Genomic DNA, 18,780 nt, shown 5'->3' on the forward strand with positions numbered 1-18,780 from the left:
CAGGCAATGTGCCCAAGAGCTGAAGAATAAGAAGACAAGGGAGGTGAGAGGGATGGGGAGAGAAAGGAAGACAATTTCCTGTTTCCGGGCAGAAGAAATGGCAGCAGAGGTCTGGAGATGGGGACATTGTTATGTGCCCAAGACAACACAGTTTCTGAGTGGGCAGATTGGGGTCAGAATCCTTTGCTTTCTGACTCCAGAATTCATGTTCTTTCCACGGCAATACAATGTGACCAGCTGTGCTTCAAATCTAGAGGATAGTCCACAAGGAGGACCTAACTCCCAGCGATGATGCTCAGTGTTCCCCAAGCTAGTCTGATCACAAGAATTGCCTGCCGGGGCTTGTTCAAAAAACAAAGATTCCCCAGGTCCCATTCCTACCGGGAAATCAAATTTTAACAAATGCCCCAGGTGATTCTTATGATCAGACAAGTTTGGGCAATGCTGAGTTAAGGCTTCAGGAAACCTAAAACCCAACAGGCTGGGAATTTACTTAACTGCAACCTCCTAGACACTTTTAAGAACCAGGTGGAGCTCCTTGAAGTAATTTAGCCTTCCAAGGAGAAAAGGAATGGAAAACAAAATGGAAACCCTCTAGAGATCAATCAGCCAGCCAGTCAAATAAAAATGCTCCCCCTCCTTTCTTCCAGATTTCCTGTGGATTTTTACCATCTCCCATTCTGGATTAAGTAATGTCTTCTCAGTATAGATTATTTGACTGCTGTCAAAAAAAAAAAAAAACCATCCCCGCACCAGAAGGCTCGCAAACATGCTACGGATTGGGAGTCATCACTAATCAAGGAGCTGGGTGGAGTAAGCGAAGCAGCAAGATAATAAGAAACTAAAAGCCTTGACTTTCCTCTGGGAGAGTTTATGGATTTAGAACCTAAACACTTGGGTTCAAATCTCAGACCTACCACTTACTGGATGAAACACGGACCAGTTAATGAACCTCTCTGAGCCTCATTTTCCCCGCCTGCAAAGGAGGCTAATACTACCCCCTCCGCAGGGTTTTTGAGGAATGTGTGAGAGAATGGAGGTGGCGGCCTGATGCTATCAGGCCCTTAACAAACGTTTGTTAATAAATAATAACGGAAGAGTGAATGTATAGCCCAACAGGAGAAGGACTGTGCTAACATGGAGCCAACAGTTAATAAAGACACATTAAATTAATAAAAAAGAGATTCACAGGCACAAAGCACTGAGTCTAAGCTATGCTGCGGAAAAACAGGCCTTTCTCAGTATACAGTGGACTGAATTAGACTGTGGTTCTTGAAATATCTTGTTTTAAAATGTGGGGGAGGGAGGAGCTCTAATGTCTAATTTTTGTTCATAGGCAATAGATTTCCTGGGAGCTGAAGAACTGAACCCAGCTTCCAGAAATGAGAGCAGACTTCAAGTCGAGGTGATGCCAGCTCAAAGCCTGGAGAATTGGGAGAACAGAGTCGTGGGGTGTAGGTCGTTAGTAATAATAATGCCATCCAATTTAGAAAGTGCTTTAACGACTTTCCTTTGCTAAGAGATAGAAAACACACTAAGAGAAGTTTGATAAAGGGTGTACGAAGGACACTGGGGAAAGACGCCAAGCCAGAGTCCAGGGTCATACAGAGAGCAATCCTGCCTGAGAACTGAGGGGTAGAAACATCCGAAAGTGGAACCCAGCAGAGCTGACAGTGTAGACTGGCCTATGTAGTCACCTGAGAGTTGCTGGATTAATGACGTAAGGTCTAAGCATGCCAGATACCCAGCTTGGGGCTGTTACAGACTCTCTTTCTCTACTAAACTCAGAAAAAGCCACAGAATCTTTAATAAGAGTCACTGCTAATCATCAGATGTTCATGCAACAGGTAAAATTTATTTGACATTCGGGAAAGTTCTACTGAATCCCCCAATTAAGAACAAAAGAGGCCCACAGAGTGTACAGTCACCAAGACTTGAGTTCAAATCTTGGCTCCCCATGACCTTGGGCGAGTTACTCAACCTCTGTGAACCCGGCCCTTTCCTTGTCCGGAAAAGAGGGAAAATATTTTTCACCTCAAATGTTTGCAAGGATTAAATGAGACAATATATGAAAAATACCTAACACAGAGAAAACATTCAACAGTGTGTGTTTCTCTGTCACTCAAAAACAAAACAAAAAAATGGAGTTTGTTTCTATTATGGTGAATCCAACTTCTTTAACAGGTGTGGGATTCAGAAAATTGGTGGACAACTTGTTTATGTGGGAAAATAAACTCTGAAGTGAAGAGCCAATTTGCATTGGTTTATAAATCTGCCAAATATTCTTGCTGTGGAATCTGGACTCCCAGGTATCATGGGAATAGGGAACAAGGGTCTGTATTAGTAAAGGTTTTAAAAATTAAAAAACAACATACTCTAGGGGCTGGCCCGGTGGCTGAGTGGTTAAGTTCACAGGCTCCGCTGCAGGCGGCCCACTGTTTCGTTGGTTCGAATCCTGGGCGAGGACATGGCACTGCTCATCAAACCACGCTGAGGCAGTATCCCACATGCCACAACTAGAAGGACCCACAACTGAGAATATACAACTATGTACCAGGGGGCTTTGGGGAGAAAAAGGGAAAAAATAAAATCTTTAAAAAAAAAAAACAAAAAACAACATACTCTACATCTGATCTTCTCATGACAAGCTGAGTCTCCAATTCCCAATCCTTTCTCTCCACAGCAGTTACTAGAGCAAAAACATTCCAAATTTTAAATCCTAACTTCTAAGAGAATTAATGCATGGTATGAATCCTAGATTTATCTTACAGATATTCTCGCACAAGTGCACAAAGACACATACACAAGAATGTGGTCATGGCAGCTTTATAGAGTGGTGACACCCTGTGAACAGCTAAATGCATGTCAGCGGGGTACCAGCTAAGTGATGGTACCCTCATACTATGGAGTGTTCTGCAGCCATAAAAAAAGGATGCAGTAAATCAATATACACTGATATGAAACAATAGCTAAGTTATACTGTTAAATGAAGCAAAAGGTGAAGAATAGGGGCTGGCCTGTTGGCCAAGTGGTTAAATTCACCCGCTTCACTTCAGTGGCCTGGGGTCCACAGGTTCAGATCCTGGGCGTGGGGACCTGCGCACCACTCATCAAGTCACACTGTGGCAGCATCCCACATACAAAGTGGAAGAAGATTGGCACAGATGTTAGCTCAGGGACAATCTTCCCCACCAAAAAGGAAAAAAAATTGGTGCAGAATAGAGTGTATCATATGATAGCACTGGGTAAATAAAAAGGGCTATTTATATACGCATGCTTGTATATGCATATTTCTGGAAACATATCAAGAAACTGCTAATGGTGGCTGCCTTTGAGGAAGGGAACTGAAGGTGGGATGAGGGAGAGACATATTTTTCAGTGTTTCTACTTTTACACTATGTAGATTTTTTGCCACGTGCACGTTATTAAATTTTTAGTTAATCAGTAAAATTGAGATACATGGTAATAATAAAGATAACAATGACTAGAGTAATAATAGTCATAATTTATTGGTTATAATTTACATAATCTCTTATGTACCACTGGGGCTTTCTTTAGTTCTCAATCATCCTTTATGTGGGGTTACTATCCCCCATTATTCAGCTGAGGAAATTGAGGCTCAAAGAGGTTAAATAATTCATCCAAATCTACAAAGCTAGTAAGGAGCTGAGCCTGGATTTGAACCCGGTTTGGACAGACTCCAAATCCTGTACTTCAGCTATACTGCAGTGTGGCAGAGACTGTAGGATGCTCACCAAAATCCATTTCCTCTTCTCCCTGGACACAGCACTAGACCATCTTTCCCAGTCTCCCTTGCAGCAACCAAGACCCTCTCCTTGACCACACTTTAGTCAGGCTCCTCTGAACTCTTGTCCAACTAGGCCTCCGCCATTGGGCTCCCGTGTTCTTCTTTGCATCATTCAGTTGTAGCAAGTATCCTGCTAAAGTCAACTTAGCAAGAATCCCCCACCCTCAGTGTCTGATCAAATTCCCCATCCCCTACCCTTGGTATGTGCTCACCCTGGCCTGTCTTCAGCAATAATCCCGTCAAATTGGTTTAGTCAGAATCCCCCTTACCCCTGACGTTTCCTCAGTGATTTTCCATCCACTGACCCCACCCTGCTCCTTGGCTAGAAATTTTCACTTGTCCATGCTGTATTTGGAACTAAGCCCAGTACTATGCTGAGATCTCTTTTCCCCCACTGCGATAGCTCCTGAACAAAATCTCTTTTCACCACTACTGTCCAGCTCAGAACTCCTTTGACAACAGTTAAGTGTGACCACGTGCCTGAGTTCCAGCCACTGGAATGTGGGCAGAAGTGATATGTGCCACTTCCAGGACTCACAGGAAAACCTGCTGTGTGTGCTCCTCCTCACTCTTTCCTCTACTGCTGCCTGGCTGTCGACGATGCAGAGCCCAGGGGATGGCAGAGCCACAGATGGAAGATCCTGAGTCCCTGAATGGTTCCCCACCAAACGAAATAACTCTGCCCGGGCTGCTGCAAGGGCGAGAGATAGACTGCCGTCACGTTGAGCCCTTACACGTTGGGTCTAGTTGTCACAACAGTTTGGCCTCATCTAATGAATACACACAGCAAACAAAGAAAACAAAGACCAAGAAGAGCTGTGGGCTTTGAAACCACTTTGTGCTCAACCTACTTTGAGTCAGGCTGGGGATCAGTGACAACTAAGATAGTCCCCACCTGTGCCGCGGGCAGACTCCCGGGTATGTGAGCCCCATCTCCCCAGGCCAAGTCAGAGATGTTTCAAAGCAAAGGGAGCACAGCAAGTTCTCATTTGTTCACTACTAGTCAGCGAGGGTGTCTGGACAGAAGACAGGTGAGGAGGGGAGGGGGCAAGGACAGGGGTGGGGGTTATCACCCTCCCAGGTGAGGTGGGTGAGAGAACCTGCTGGACGGCCCCAGAGAAGACCAAGCCGAGTGACCCCCCCCCCCAGACGGAAGCAGCCTTTCCAGGCAGAGACAGAAGCAGAGAGAGGAGAGCGATAGAACCGGCCTCTGTCCCTCACAGAATGCATCTCTGACCTCCTGCAGCTGAGGCCAGCGCTGGCGCGGGGTCTCACATTCTTCCGGTCACAACCCCTCCCTGAGCACCTCCTCTAGGCTGGGCTCCAGAGAACCACACACACACACACACACACACACACACACACACACACACACGGAACACTGTCTCTGTCCTCAAACTGCTCAGCGTTTAGTGTCCCTAAACAAATTATCATCCTCTGTGAAAAGCAATATAAACAGAGGGACATACCAAGTGCCAAGAGGACACAGAGGAAGAAGCTGGCCGCTTGTGCAGGGAGGGTGAGGCTTCACGGTGGAGCTCCGAAATGACCGGTTATTGAAGTGGGGCTCCAAGGTCAGCCGCCAGGAAGTGGGGGGAACAACAGCTATTCCAGGCTGCGAGGTCAGTGTGAGCAAAGGGTGGCAGCAGCAGATGAACCCAGGCTGCTAGGATGGAGTCTAAGTGGGCGTGGGGGAGTGTGAGGGGACAGCCCGGCAGGGGGAGGCTAACTGGGTAGCAGAGGAGATTCTAAGGATCCTAAGGGCTTTGCCAGGATGTGAGCAGGGACGGTGACTGTGAGAACATCCGCCCCACGGCCTGTCATCCCTCCAGGGGCACCTCATGCTTTGGCACTTACAGATGAGACCATCTTCCAACGTCTCCTTTTAAATGTGAAACCTCAAGGGGAATCACAACTAATTCTCCATCGGCCTGCTCATTACTAACCTGAAAGGGCTCAGGATGGATTCAGATCTTCAGGAGGGCCAGACAGGCGTCTCTGAGGAGCAGAGTGTAGAGGAGGGGGAAGGAGAGACAAAGGGGAGAGTAACGAGAGGGTGGTAAACAGGCCAGTGACCCTGCACGGGGCGGCGAGGACCTGCCAGCCTCATCCAGCTGCCATGTGTGGAGCTGCACCAGGACCGGGGACCAAGATATGAGCTCCTGCCTTGGGGGAGTGTGCAGTCTAAACTAGCGCAGGCTGCTGACCTCCACCCCGTTTGTCCTTTGCACAAAAATAAATCGTTGCTTGTCTCTTGGAGAGAACAGGTGCACAGGGGAGGCAGCGTGACGCAGCGGAAGGAGCGGGCACCGTGAGGTCAGACCCAGGGTGGGGATTCTGGTTGCACCTCTAAGTGGCTGGTGTCCCGGGCACTCCACTTCCTCACCTACAAAATGCACAGCACCGTGCCTACTTGCTGGCTTTGCCATGAGTAGTAAGTGAGAAAACCGATGTGAAAGCTTTGAACGGGTGCCTGGCTCGAGTGGACCCTGGATGATGGTTTGTTCCCTTCCCTTTCCTTTAGGAGGAGGGCCATGCATGCGAATAGCCTCTTTATTCTTTTATTTCCACATGGTCTGGATTTGATTTAACTCTGCGTCTTCCTCCTCAATGAGGTTGAAATCTATCATTGGTTACTTAACGGCCCTTCAAGCAATGAGGCCTTTATTAAATAGCAGCGTGATACCCAGGCGATGAGAAGGCGAGCGGCCCACAAATCTCTCCCCACTGCTTTGGTGAAGACAGCTTTCAGCTGCCCGCTGGGCCTCTGTCTCCTCTGCCTGGAAGGAGGCTCCGGGAGGGGGCACCATTGCCTGAAGGGACACAGTAGAGAGGAGGACAGTGGTCCCTGGGGAGAAAGGCACCCATGAGCCAACCCTCTCCCCAGCACTGCCACCCACCCTGCCCTGCAGCATGGGACGGAGGAGAGTGCACTGGACTCGGCATCAACAAAGACCTGGGTGTGAGCCCTTTCATCAGTCCCAGCCTCAGTTAGCTCCTCTGTAAAGCGGAGCTGATGATATATACCCTACTTGCCTCAGAAGGTTCCTGGAGGCTCCAAAAAGGGACGGCAGTGATTCTGCTGTCATTCTGGGGTGAGCGCTTGTGATCCTAGCTTGCTGGCCTCTGCAGGTTGACTCAGTCAGAAAGTACCATTTTGGTGCTTACTATACCCCAGCCACTTGCCAGACGCTGGAAATTCACCAGGAAGCCACTCTCCCTGCCCTTACAGAGGGTTTCCCTACTTCCAGTTCACCACCCAACCCCTAAATACACCCTCCACACTACAGCCAGGGTGTCTTTCTAATATACAAATGTGATTTTTGTCACACAAGCACACACCTGTTTGAAACCTTCCAGCGGCTCCCCAGGGCTCTCAGATTGCAGTTCAGACCTTTATGACTTGGCTCCTGCCTACCTCTCAGGTCCCATCATCCATCGCTCTCCCATCCTCAAATTCCGTACTCCAGCCAGAGTAAAATGTTTGCAGGCCCCTCAGTTCTCTGTGTTCTAGCTTGACGCCACGTTACCGTGCACGCCGAGCCCTGTCTGAACACGCACCCTGCCTCTACCCCTGGAAACCTTGCTCACCCGTCTCACCCATCCAGACTCAGTCCAGAGTCTCCTGCTATAGGAAGCCCTCACTGAGCCCTGAATCGGAGTCAGCTGCCCCCCCTTAACACTGCTCTTCCTCCCCTGGATCGTAATGACAAGAGAGTGAGCTCCCTGAGGTTGGGGGGGGGGGGCTCACAGGTGTCATTTCTTTGTTTGCCTAGTGCTCGACGGGTCCAAGGCACAAAATAAGGAAATGTTTGAGGAATGCAGGAAAAAATCACTTCAGCCAATGTCTGTTCAAAGCTTCTTCTTAGTATGCCAGGCACTGTGCACTGGAGCGTGAGCATCCAATAATAAACAATTATAAACAAGATAAACGTGGCCCTTGCAGTAGTCGAATTTAAAATCTACGGGAAAGAAAGAAAATTAAACAAGCCGTAACAATAAAGCTGATTCATGCTATGACAGCAGAGACCTGAAGACAGAGGAAGATGGAGGCAGGAGGAGAGAAGATCGACACAATCTATTCAAAAATAGGAACACCTCACCAATCTGGAACTTAGCTACCTCACTTATCCAGAAAGTAGCAGAAACCCAGAAAGAAGGATGAGAGGCTACATAGCAGCCAAAATATGACAAAAAGACTATGCCCCTTTCTCACCTGAGTGCCCCTCACACACACAGCCTTTGCCAATACCTCCAGGTTGAGCTTGTCTTGCCTCTGTCTCCCACCACATTCTGTACCTCCTTCTAACAGCAACTCTTAGCATCACACACTGGAATCATCAGCTCTGTCTGCTCCCTCTAGACTGGGGCCTCCGAGGCCACCACGTGTGTGGCTTTTTAGGTCATGTACTAGGGTGCCATGATGCTGTTCGCACACAGACATCTTTACTATCTTGAACACTTTTCATATTTTATAATTATATTTTTTACTCTATCACAAATAGATTATTCATAATATTAGTTATTATATAATATTTACACATTATCATAATGAAAGCACTGGTTGATTAAAACCGGGAGTTCAGAAATATTCTGGTTCGGTAAACAAACATCAGGTGGTTTTGTTTGGGCAATTTTATATTTATGATGAGAATTTTCTGGCATGTGGTAGTCAAGTGTCTTATTTTAACAAGACAATATGTATTGTTCCCCTTTGACAAACTGGATTGTCAAAAGACTGTTGATCTACTAACATCTAAACTAGACTGGGCTTCTGAATAAGATCTGCTTTCACATCTGCTGTATAATCGGTGAGTATTTTTAACTTAAAAAAAATCCTTCACTGGTATTAGTGTCCTGGTTGAATCTGAAATTCCATATTGCAGTCCAATCATCTGATGTCTGTTGACTGTGCCAGAATATTTCTGAATTCCAAGTTTAAATCAACAAGTACTTCATTATGGAACCATGCAAAATATTATTTAATAACTAACATTCATTTATCATTAATAATCTATTTGCTGTAACAAATTTGTTATTGAGATATAAATAATATATTGACTAGTTTAATAGTTTTTTCTTGAGGAGGGTGTACTTTTTCCTAGTTCACACAAAGGACAGTATGGGCCACTTGTGGCCCTGGTTCAAGGAGACGGATGGTGTCTGACTGTGTCGTTATCACCAGTGCCTTGCACAGGGCTTGGGGCATAGTAGACACTCATTTGTTGAATGAATAATGAAGACCTTCAAGGCCAAAGAACTTAAAATCATATATGCTTGCTTTATCTCACCATACTTTCTAGAAATACTTGTGCACATTCTAATGGAATAATATTGCATAAACTCTTCGAAAAACAGTCCTTAGTGATGAGCTGAAGCTTATTAAATTGTCACCCAGCAGGGACCATTTACCTCTCCCTTTGTTCCCTAGACACAGCACATTTTCTGAGAAGTCTTATAAGTAAGAAGTTTTCACAGCTATAGTATACCTTTAGAGGAACATTTTTGCAACCTGCCTAGAGAGTCGTGAAGTTTAGTAATTTCTGAGAAAACGTCATAAAATCCAACAAGATGGTAAGGCTTTGTGCAAGTACTTTCAAATAGAGCCTGAGATTTCTTAAGAAAGGAACAAGCGCACAGGCTAAAGAAAGCTATGTTATCATGGAAAGTAAACCCAGCCAAAACCTAAGGCTTGCAGGAGCTTACAAACAGCTGGCTCTCTATTTCTGGCTTGAGCTTCGCAATGCCAGAGACAGGATAAGTTCACTGCCTGGAATCCCTTTATGTCACTTCCCTTTAAAGAAAATAGTCACTTTGAAGATAGTCCAAAAACACAGCACTAGAACCATTACTAATTACACAGTTCGATTCAATTAACATTTGCTGAATGCCTTCTCTGTGCCAGGCATTGAAGGACTCAAAGATGAATAAGACAAGCTCCTTGCTACTGGATGTCTTACAATGTAGGGGAAGAGACAGTGCATCTCAATCTATAACCTTCCCACCCAGCACTGTCCTGTCCCAGGTAGCACCATCTCCCCTGAGGTCTACAACAGCATCCTAACTTTCCTCTGCCTCCACTCTGGAACTCTAATCCATTCTCCAAAGGGGAGCCAGAGCAAACTTTTTAAAAGGCAAATGTAATTATCTTTTTCTCTGTACACAGGCAATGGTCTGACCTCTGCATGTAGTTCGGGTCCTGAATGCATGCTGGCAAGGTAAGCATCACATTGGAAACTCCCATGTCAAGCCAGGCCCTCTGCAAGGCCACATCCTTAGGGGGTGAACTAGAAGAAAACCTGCCTTGATTTGGCCTTGGCTCAAGGAAGGAGAAATGGAAGAAAACAAGTCTCTTCTCAAAATGCCTGACCATAACACTTCCTGAACCAAGTCTAGAGTCAGAATTCAACTACACCTATAACCTAAAAAGTGTAAGACCAAAAATTTAGTTGTAAGTGTTCTCAGTTAGCAGGGCCCTGTGAGGCCTCTGCACAAGATGAAAGTCCTCACTTTAAACTCAAGCCTCAAAGAATTATCAGAGATTAAGGTTCCAAGGAACATGAGCTCACTATCAAAAAAGGTCTAACAAACATCTAATTCAGAATTCCACGAAGAGAGAAGAGAAAAATTGAGTGAGAGACAATATTGAAAGAGAAAACAGAGTAGAATTTTCCAGAATTAATAAAAGATACCAAACCTCAGAGACAAGAATCTCAACAAATCCCAAGCAGAATAAATAAAAAGAAATCCTCACCTAGAAAGTCATGATGACACTGAAGACATCCAAGACAAAGAGAAGATTTTAAAAGCAGCCAGAAAGGAAAAGATACTCTACCAGGAAAAGAAAAAAGTAGACTGAGAGCTGGCTTTTCAACAGCAAAAATGGAGGTAAGTAAATGGTGGCATATCCTCAAAGTGCTGAGACCATGTAACTCTGAACTCAGCACCATACGTGCAGCAACACTCTCTCTCAAGAATGAGGGCAACATGAAGGTAATCTTGGACAAATAAAAACTGACAGAGTTTATACAAAGAGTCCCTCACTAAAGGAACTTCTAAAAGATTACTTCCAGGAGAAAGAAACTGATCCCAGAGGGAAGGTCTGAGTTGTAAAATAGAATAATAAACAAAGAAAATGGTAAACATGTGGGTAAATCTAAAATACACTGAGACTATATAGAATAATAATAATGTCTAATTCGTGAAGTTCAAAAAAAAGGATAAAGTCAGATAGAACTAAAATACCGGACAACAAAAGCATATAGATAAGGAGGGATGCCACCAAAATGAACGCATCCCAAGCTCTTTGTATTGTTAAGAGGAGAGTAAAGATCCTAACTTCAGACTTTGTGAAATTTTATACATAGTACCTTTTCTAGGGCAACTGCTAGAAGAACAAAAATAGAATGTGTAACTTCCAGACTAGTACAGGGAAAACAGGGAAAGAACAAAAAATGACTTTAAAAAAGATACAAAATCCATAATCATAGAGGGAAATGTTAATATAACTCTTCGTGTAATTAATAACTCAGACAAAAATATTAGGGCTATAAATTTGTATAATGCAACCCATAAGCTAATCTAATGTACATACGTAAAATATTGCATTGGATAACTAAAAACTACACACCCTTCTCAAGCACACTTAGAAAATGATCATATATTAGGGTACAAAGCAAAAAACTGGAAAACAAATTAAGTAAGGAGGGAGAGCATGAGGAAGGGAGGAAAAAAAGAAGTAAAGAAAGAAGGAACACCCTTTAACCACAATGCAATTAAGTTAGAAATCAATAATAAAAAGATAAGTAGAAATAATCTCATATGTTTAGAAACTCTAAAAAGCCACAATCCAAATAACCCATGAGTTAAGAAGAAATTTTCATGAAAATTTAAAATACATAGAACTAAAAAGTGATTGCTAAAAATGCTACATAGCAAAACATGTAGATGCAGCTAAAGCAGTACTTACAGGCAAGTTTGTAGTCTTGAATGCTTTTACTGGAAAAGATGATAGGTCAATTATCCAACTTAATGTCAGAAAAAGAACAAAATAAACCTCAAAAAGTAGAAGAAAAGAAATAATAAAGAACAGAAAGCCATGAAATAGAAAACAAAGATACAATGGAAATGATCAATAAGCCAAAAATTGCTTCTTTGCAAAAATGAATCAAATTGAGATCCTTATAAAATACCGTAAATGACCAAGGAAGGGTACTTAGCCTAGACTGGGGTGTGCGGGAGTCAGGGAAGATTCATGGAAAAGAAGAGTCATGAGCTGATCCTTGAAGGATGTCTAAGAGTTAGCCAAAGAGAGGAAGGGAGCATTCTAAGGAGAAGGAAAAATATAACAAAGGTAAAGAGGAATGGCACAGCACGAAGATTCAAGAGAACCATACACAGTGTGGTGTCAGTAGTGGATAAAGTTCAAGGCGTGGAATACGTGAAGTGAGTCTAGAGAAGCTTAGGGCCAGATGTTAATAAAAAGATACTCAATTGAGTCTTTACTGTGTACTAGGTATTATAAGCTAAATACTTTACATGATTATATCCTTCTATTCCAGCAACAAACACCTCCATGAGTTCTGGTTGTACTATGCCCATTCTATAGATAAAGAAACTGAGACTCAGAGCAAAATTTTCTCAGTGCCACGTAGTGAATTGTTTCAAACCCACAGCTGTGTGGCTCCAAAGCCCATGCTTTCAACCACCATGTTACATTACACCTTAGGTCATGGGAGGCTCCATATGGAGCCTCGGTAAAGAGCCTGAACTTCATTCTTCGAGCAAGTATTCAAATTCCCCCCACCAAAAAACCCAAAACTCACTCTTCAGATGAAAGTTTGGAGTGTTGTTACAGCTGCCACTATTTTGTGCCACGAGGACAGAATTCCATTAGATACAGGTGTACAAGGAGTCCATGTACCACTAACAGGAAATATCGCAATGCAGAATCAACAGAGGGCACTGGACAGATGTGAGTTCCTGAAGAACATTTACAACTACTACCTAGAGGACAAGTGCTCTTCAGTGATGAGACCTGGATAAGCATACGGCATTTTTTTCACCAGCTTCATTGAAATATAATTCACATACTATACAATTCACCTATTTTAAAGGATACAATTCAACAGTTTTCAGTACAGTCGTAGAGTTGTCCAACCATCACCGCAACTGATTTAGAGACATTTTCATCGCCCCAGAAAGAAATCCTGCACCCACTAGCAGTCACTCCCCACTTCTCCCACCAAAAGCCTCCCTTACCCCCAGCTCTGGGCAACCACTGATCTACTTTGTGTCTCTGTCGATCTCCCCATTCTGAACGTTTCATATAAATGGAATCACATAATACACGGTCTTCTGTGACTGGCTTCTTTCACATACATGTTTTCATCCATGTTGCAGCATGTGTCAGTACTTGAATCATTTGTATGGCTGAATAATATTCCACTGTGTGGATATGCCACATTTCACTGATCCATCAGTGGATGGACATTTGATTGTTTCCAGCTTTTGCCCCTTGTGAACAATGCTACTGTGAACACTAGTGTACAAGTTTTTTAGTGACATGTATTCTCATTTCTCTTGGGTATAGACCCAGGAGTGAATTGGTGCAATGTGGTAATTCAATGTTTAACATTTTGAGGAACTGCCAAACTATTTTGCAAATGGCTGCACCATTTTACATTCCCACCAGGAATGTAGGAGTTCCAATTTCTCCACGTCCTCACCAACGCTTATCATCTCTCTTTTTCATTATAGACATCCTAGTGGATACAAAATGATATTTCATTATGCTTTTGATTTTTATTTCCCTAATTTCTAATGATAGCACACGACATTTTAATACAGCCCTTAATGTACCCTTTTTTTACACCAGAGATATTTTAACAAAATCTAGGAAATAACCTATTGAAGCTTTCGGCGGTTTCACTGCCTAACTGCATGAGAAATGCTTAAGCCTTACCTCGCGGGTAGAAGATTAGGGATGGGGTAAGGAATTAGATGTGGGGAGAGGGTCAAGGATAGGGAGAAAGTCAAGCATATCCACTAAATACATTATCTGAAAGTCAAAAAGTGGCTTTACATTCTGCTATGGCTGTTTCAATTTAGATGTGAAGGCTGCACCCAAAGAGCCATATCAAAATGCCCCACTTCGAACGAGGCACTGGTCACTGGAATTCGATTTCGTAAAGGCAGGAAGAAGATTAATTTATTTCACTATCTTCCCCAATATTTGCCGTTACACTCTTCAGAAGTGAGCACTGATAGAAACTCTCACACACTGTGGAGTATAAATTGCTGCCACTCTTTTGGAAAGCAATTTGGCAACTCCTTACAAAAGCCTTAAAATGCACATGCTTTTTACCCAAGTGTTTCACGGCTGTAGAGTTATCTTAAGAAAATGAATATGGGCCGGCCTGGTGGCGCAGCAGTTAAGCGCACAAGTTCCGCTTCTCTGCGGCCTATGGTTTGCTGGTTCGGATCCTGGGTGTGGACATGGCATCGCTTGGCAAAAGCCATGCTGTGGTAGGCGTCCCACATATAAAGCAGAGGAAGATGGGAACGGATGTTAGCTCAGGGCCAGTTTTCCTCAGCAAAAAGAGGAGGATTGGCAGCAGTGAGCTCAGGGCTAATCTTCCTCAAAAAAAAAAAAAAAAAGAAAAGAAAATGAATATGAACTATAGCGCAAAAAACACTACAGAAAAGTTTTTAATAGAGGAATCAATCGAAACATTTAATAACATGAAGATAAATAATGAAATACATTTCACTGAATGAGATATTTTGCAGCAATTAAAATGACATTTATGAATAGTTTTTGCAGCATGGGAAAATGTTTAAATTATATTGTGGGCATCAATTTTAACATAATAAAATTATATCAGCCTTGTAAAACATTAACATAATTATGTCAGGTTTATAAAACATAAAATTTATGCCTAGAAGAAATACAAGAATAAAATGCTTCAAAATGAACATAGTCATTGTATCCCAGTGGTGGGATTATAAATTTTTTTCCAAATTTTTAATATTTTAAACAATGTATCAGGATTATTTATATAAGTGATAAATGTTCTTTTTAAATAAAACTAACAGCCAGACTCAAAGCCCGGTCCTGGACTGAATGACTTAAGTAAACACTAATTTTCTGGGGTCTGCCCGATGGCCAAGAGCTTGGGTTCTTGTGCTCCAATTCAGCAGCCAGGGGTTTTGCTGGTTCTAATCCTGGGCGCGGACCTAGTAGCAGTCATCAAGCCATGCCGGGGCAGCACCCCACACAGCAGAGCTGGAGGGACCTACAACCAGAACATACAACTATGTACTGGGGGGCTTTGGGGAGGAGAAAAAAAAAAGAAAAGAGGAAGATTGGCAGCAGATGCTAGTTCAGGGCCAATCTTTGAAAAAAAAACAACTAATTTTCAATGGTCTGATTTCTAAGGGGCCAGGAAATCATACTCGATTCAGAGGGACAGTATGGTGCACTGGAACAAGAGTTGGCCTGACAGCCAGGAGCCCCAGCCTCTGGTTCTCAGCTGTGTGTCATTTAACACCTCTGAAAAATGGGAGAGTTAAAACAGAACCAATACTTCCTGCACGCTGACTCTGCCATACACGTTACATCTGTGATGAAAATGGGACACAATCCTATGAGATAAGTATCACAACGCCCCTGGTGACAGAACTAATAAGTGGTGGGATTTTTTTTTTTTATTGAGTTAATGACAGGTTACAATCTTGTGAAATTTCAGTTGTACATTAATGTTTGTCAGTCATGTTGTAGGTGCACCACTTCACCCTTTGTGCCCACCCCCCACCCCACCTTTCCCCTGGTATCCACTAAACTGTTCTTAGTCCATAATTTTAAATTCCTCATATGAGTGGAGTCATACACAGATTATCCTTCTCTCGCTGGCTTATTTCAATAAGTGGTAGGATTTAAACCCAAATCTGACTCCACACCACACTGACATCTGTCCGCCAGAATGAATGAAGTCTACACACTCATTGCACAAAGTGACGGTCAACCCAGATACGTGTATGTGAAAGGGCCACACAAAATATCTAGTTCCACAGAAACGTGAGACTCTGAGGCACGCTACAAAACCTGTTAATTCACTGGAAGTTTAGTAGCACCTGAAAGTAGAATTGCTAACAAGTCAATAATAATTAAGGCCGATTTTTAATGAATGGGAAGGAAAAAAATTTAATTATAATAACGAAGCTCATGCAAGGCAAATGATTCTCTAGCCCATGTGTAAATAATCAACACGGGAACAAGAGTGACAACACTTAGGAGACAAAAAGTAACTATTCATAATATTTACAAACCAGTAACAAAAACATAAACAAAATATAAACGTAAACAACCCAAAAGATAAATAAACAAAGAATACATTTAGCCATTTCACAGATGAAGCAGTCCAGAGACAATACACTTATACAAACAGCCCAACCCTCAGGATAATCAGAGGAGTGTAAATTAAAAGAACATATTTTTACCTACCAGTTTGGCAAAGATTTAGGAGATTAACAGGACACAGTATTGGAGAGAATCTGAGAAGACAGGTACTCCCAAACACTGTGGGTGGCGATTCGATAGTAACTATCGAAATATAAAGGGCATGTACCCTTTGACCCAACAAGTCCTAGGAATTTATCCTACAGAAGTATTTGCACAAGTACATACTTAATAACTGAACAGTGATGTTCACTGCACCTTTCTTTGTAACAGCAAAGAAAAAACGTGGAAACAACATCCATCAATAAATTTTATGGTGGTACATCCAGAAAATGGACTATTAGGTGGCTATTAAAGTGAAATAAATCTCTGTGTACTAACAGAGAAAGACGTCCACGAGGTACTGCTGAAAAAGCGGTTGCCAAACACTATATAGTATTATTGCAATATACATATAGGATATATTCTAGGATATATATAGCCTATATATAGTATACATATAGTATAACTGTAGCATTTAAAATAAAGTAAAAATTGTTAATGCTTACATTTATATACAATATATATGTCCTCCTGTATCTCTACATGTGATTTACACTGCCGTGGTCCCTGGCACGGCTACTCTGATTCTCCTCTGTACCTCCTCAGGGCAGGACGGCACATCCTCAGCCCCTCTGGAGGTGGCCATGCCTTGTAACTTGCTTTGGTGAATGAAATGTGAGCAAGGCCTCTTAGAAGTCTTCAAAGCCAGGGCACAATTTACCACCTTCCCTTCCCCTCAGTGACTCCCTGAAGCTGGGGTCGAGCTGGAAGCCTGGGTCTCTGAACCAAGACAATGAGAGACCCCCGTTCCCCCACCCCCCCAACCCGCATTGAACCCCTAAGTGTGAGCAAGAAATAAACTTCTGTTGTATCAAGCCTCTGATGTTTTGTGGTTGCTTGTTACTACAGCACAATTTAGTGATCCTGATACACACAGGAAAAAGAAAGATAATCTGGAAAGATGCACACCGAACTGTAATCCTGGTGTTACAGAGACGAAGAGGAAAAGGCAAGGAGTGGGGGTTTTTGGTTTTCATTTGATGTACTTGGGAACTGTATACATTTTTATAAGCACACAGTGCTTTTGGAAATTGAACAAAGGTATCTGTAAATAAGATGTCCAGAAATTTTCCCATTGTTGCTTTTGAAAATTCCAATAAACCACAGTTCTGACACAAAGAGAATTAAAATCTCCCTATGAGCATAAAAAACAAAATAGGAAAAATAGCCTTCTTCAGAGTTCTAGGCAGATGGACTGAAGGACTTCTCGGAAAAGTAACCCTGCGCCTGGGGATGACGGCACAGGAGACAAACCGCCCTGCGCTCCTAAAGATGAGAAGGTTTTGCTCTCAGATGACACAGCAGCAGATGGGGGAAGAGACGGAGCCGTCAGAAATGCCTGCTAGGACTCACAAAGCATTTATAAAAATTACTAGATAATGGTTCAAAAACACCCAGGGAAACAAGTGTGTACACAAATGGCAGTCGAGGCAGCTGTGAAGGCAAGGCGCGACTTGATGCAACACGGGAAGAGAGATGCTAGTCTGTCTGGAAGAGAGAAACATGATCGTCGTTCTCTCCAGCAAAACAATAACCTTTGCAGAGGAATCTCCGGGACATGACTCAGCTGCAGAGGAGCAACCACAAGGAAAAGAGGGGTTCAAAACGGAAGAAAGGAATAGCAAGGTTATCTGCCTGTTCACATCAGCAATTTTCTGTTACAAAATTTAATTGAGATGCCGTAGAAATTCATCAGAGGGTAAGCCAAACCAACAGGTATTCGTACTTTAAGCACCAGGCACTTTAAAGGTTTTTCTGATTTAATCCTTACAACAACCGTACCAAGTATTTTATGCTTACTCTTAGAGACGAGAGACCTTTGGCTCAGAGAGGTAAAGCAACTTGCCTAGGGCCACACAGCCAAGATTCAAACCCATGTCTGGCTATGGTCTTTCCAGGGTCAGCGGGGAGGACTGCCTACGGATTCAAGGAAGGAGTAAAGAAATCGACCCAGGAAATTCACATCTCCGTGCAGCCAAGGGGGATATTCACACACAATAACCTCAGTTCTCCTGGCAAACTTGTCACCATATTTGTTTTGTGAACACGAAAGTTAAGATACTGATGTCACTCAAATAGCTAAAATAAGTTTCCCGTGGTGATGGATATAATTAACAGACCAGAGTGTGAAACAGGCACAGGTCGAGAATGCAGGCTTTAAAAAATTCAATTAAACTCATGAAACCTTAAAAGTATAATTGGCTTAAAAAGAAAAGAACTTGAAATCAGCATTTTTTAAAAATTTTTAAACCTAGACTACATCACGTTGACATTCATTCAAATGTAACCGTCCCTTAGCCCACAGAAATCTGTGTGTTTTTGTTATCTGCTGTATCCCAAGAACCCAAATATAGCCTCCAAATATTTGTTAATGATTCAAATGAGCCGGTCATATCTGTTCTGGTTAACC

The 18,780-nt window shown here is 42.9% G+C and overlaps 1 protein-coding gene across 10 annotated transcripts in view; it reads right to left on the reverse strand.

The window, feature by feature from the left end:
• TTLL11 (tubulin tyrosine ligase like 11) overlaps window positions 1–18,780 on the reverse strand; it is a 227,413-nt gene that overhangs the window by 201,409 nt on the left and 7,224 nt on the right. Inside the window, exon 1 of one of the 10 annotated variants that reach the window (XM_070596187.1) lies at window positions 8,025–8,109. The exons of 3 other annotated variants lie outside the window; for them this stretch is intronic. The gene's annotated coding sequence lies outside the window, so the exon portion shown is untranslated. Of the gene's footprint in view, window positions 1–5,277; window positions 5,940–8,024; window positions 8,110–18,780 lie in introns of those variants that run through there. 6 more of the 10 variants (XM_070596186.1, XM_070596192.1, XM_070596191.1 and 3 more) reach the window with 6 other exon arrangements.

The sequence above is a fragment of the Equus przewalskii genome, chromosome 26, assembly GCF_037783145.1.
Source record: "Equus przewalskii isolate Varuska chromosome 26, EquPr2, whole genome shotgun sequence".
Taxonomy (NCBI): Eukaryota; Metazoa; Chordata; class Mammalia; order Perissodactyla; family Equidae; genus Equus; species Equus przewalskii.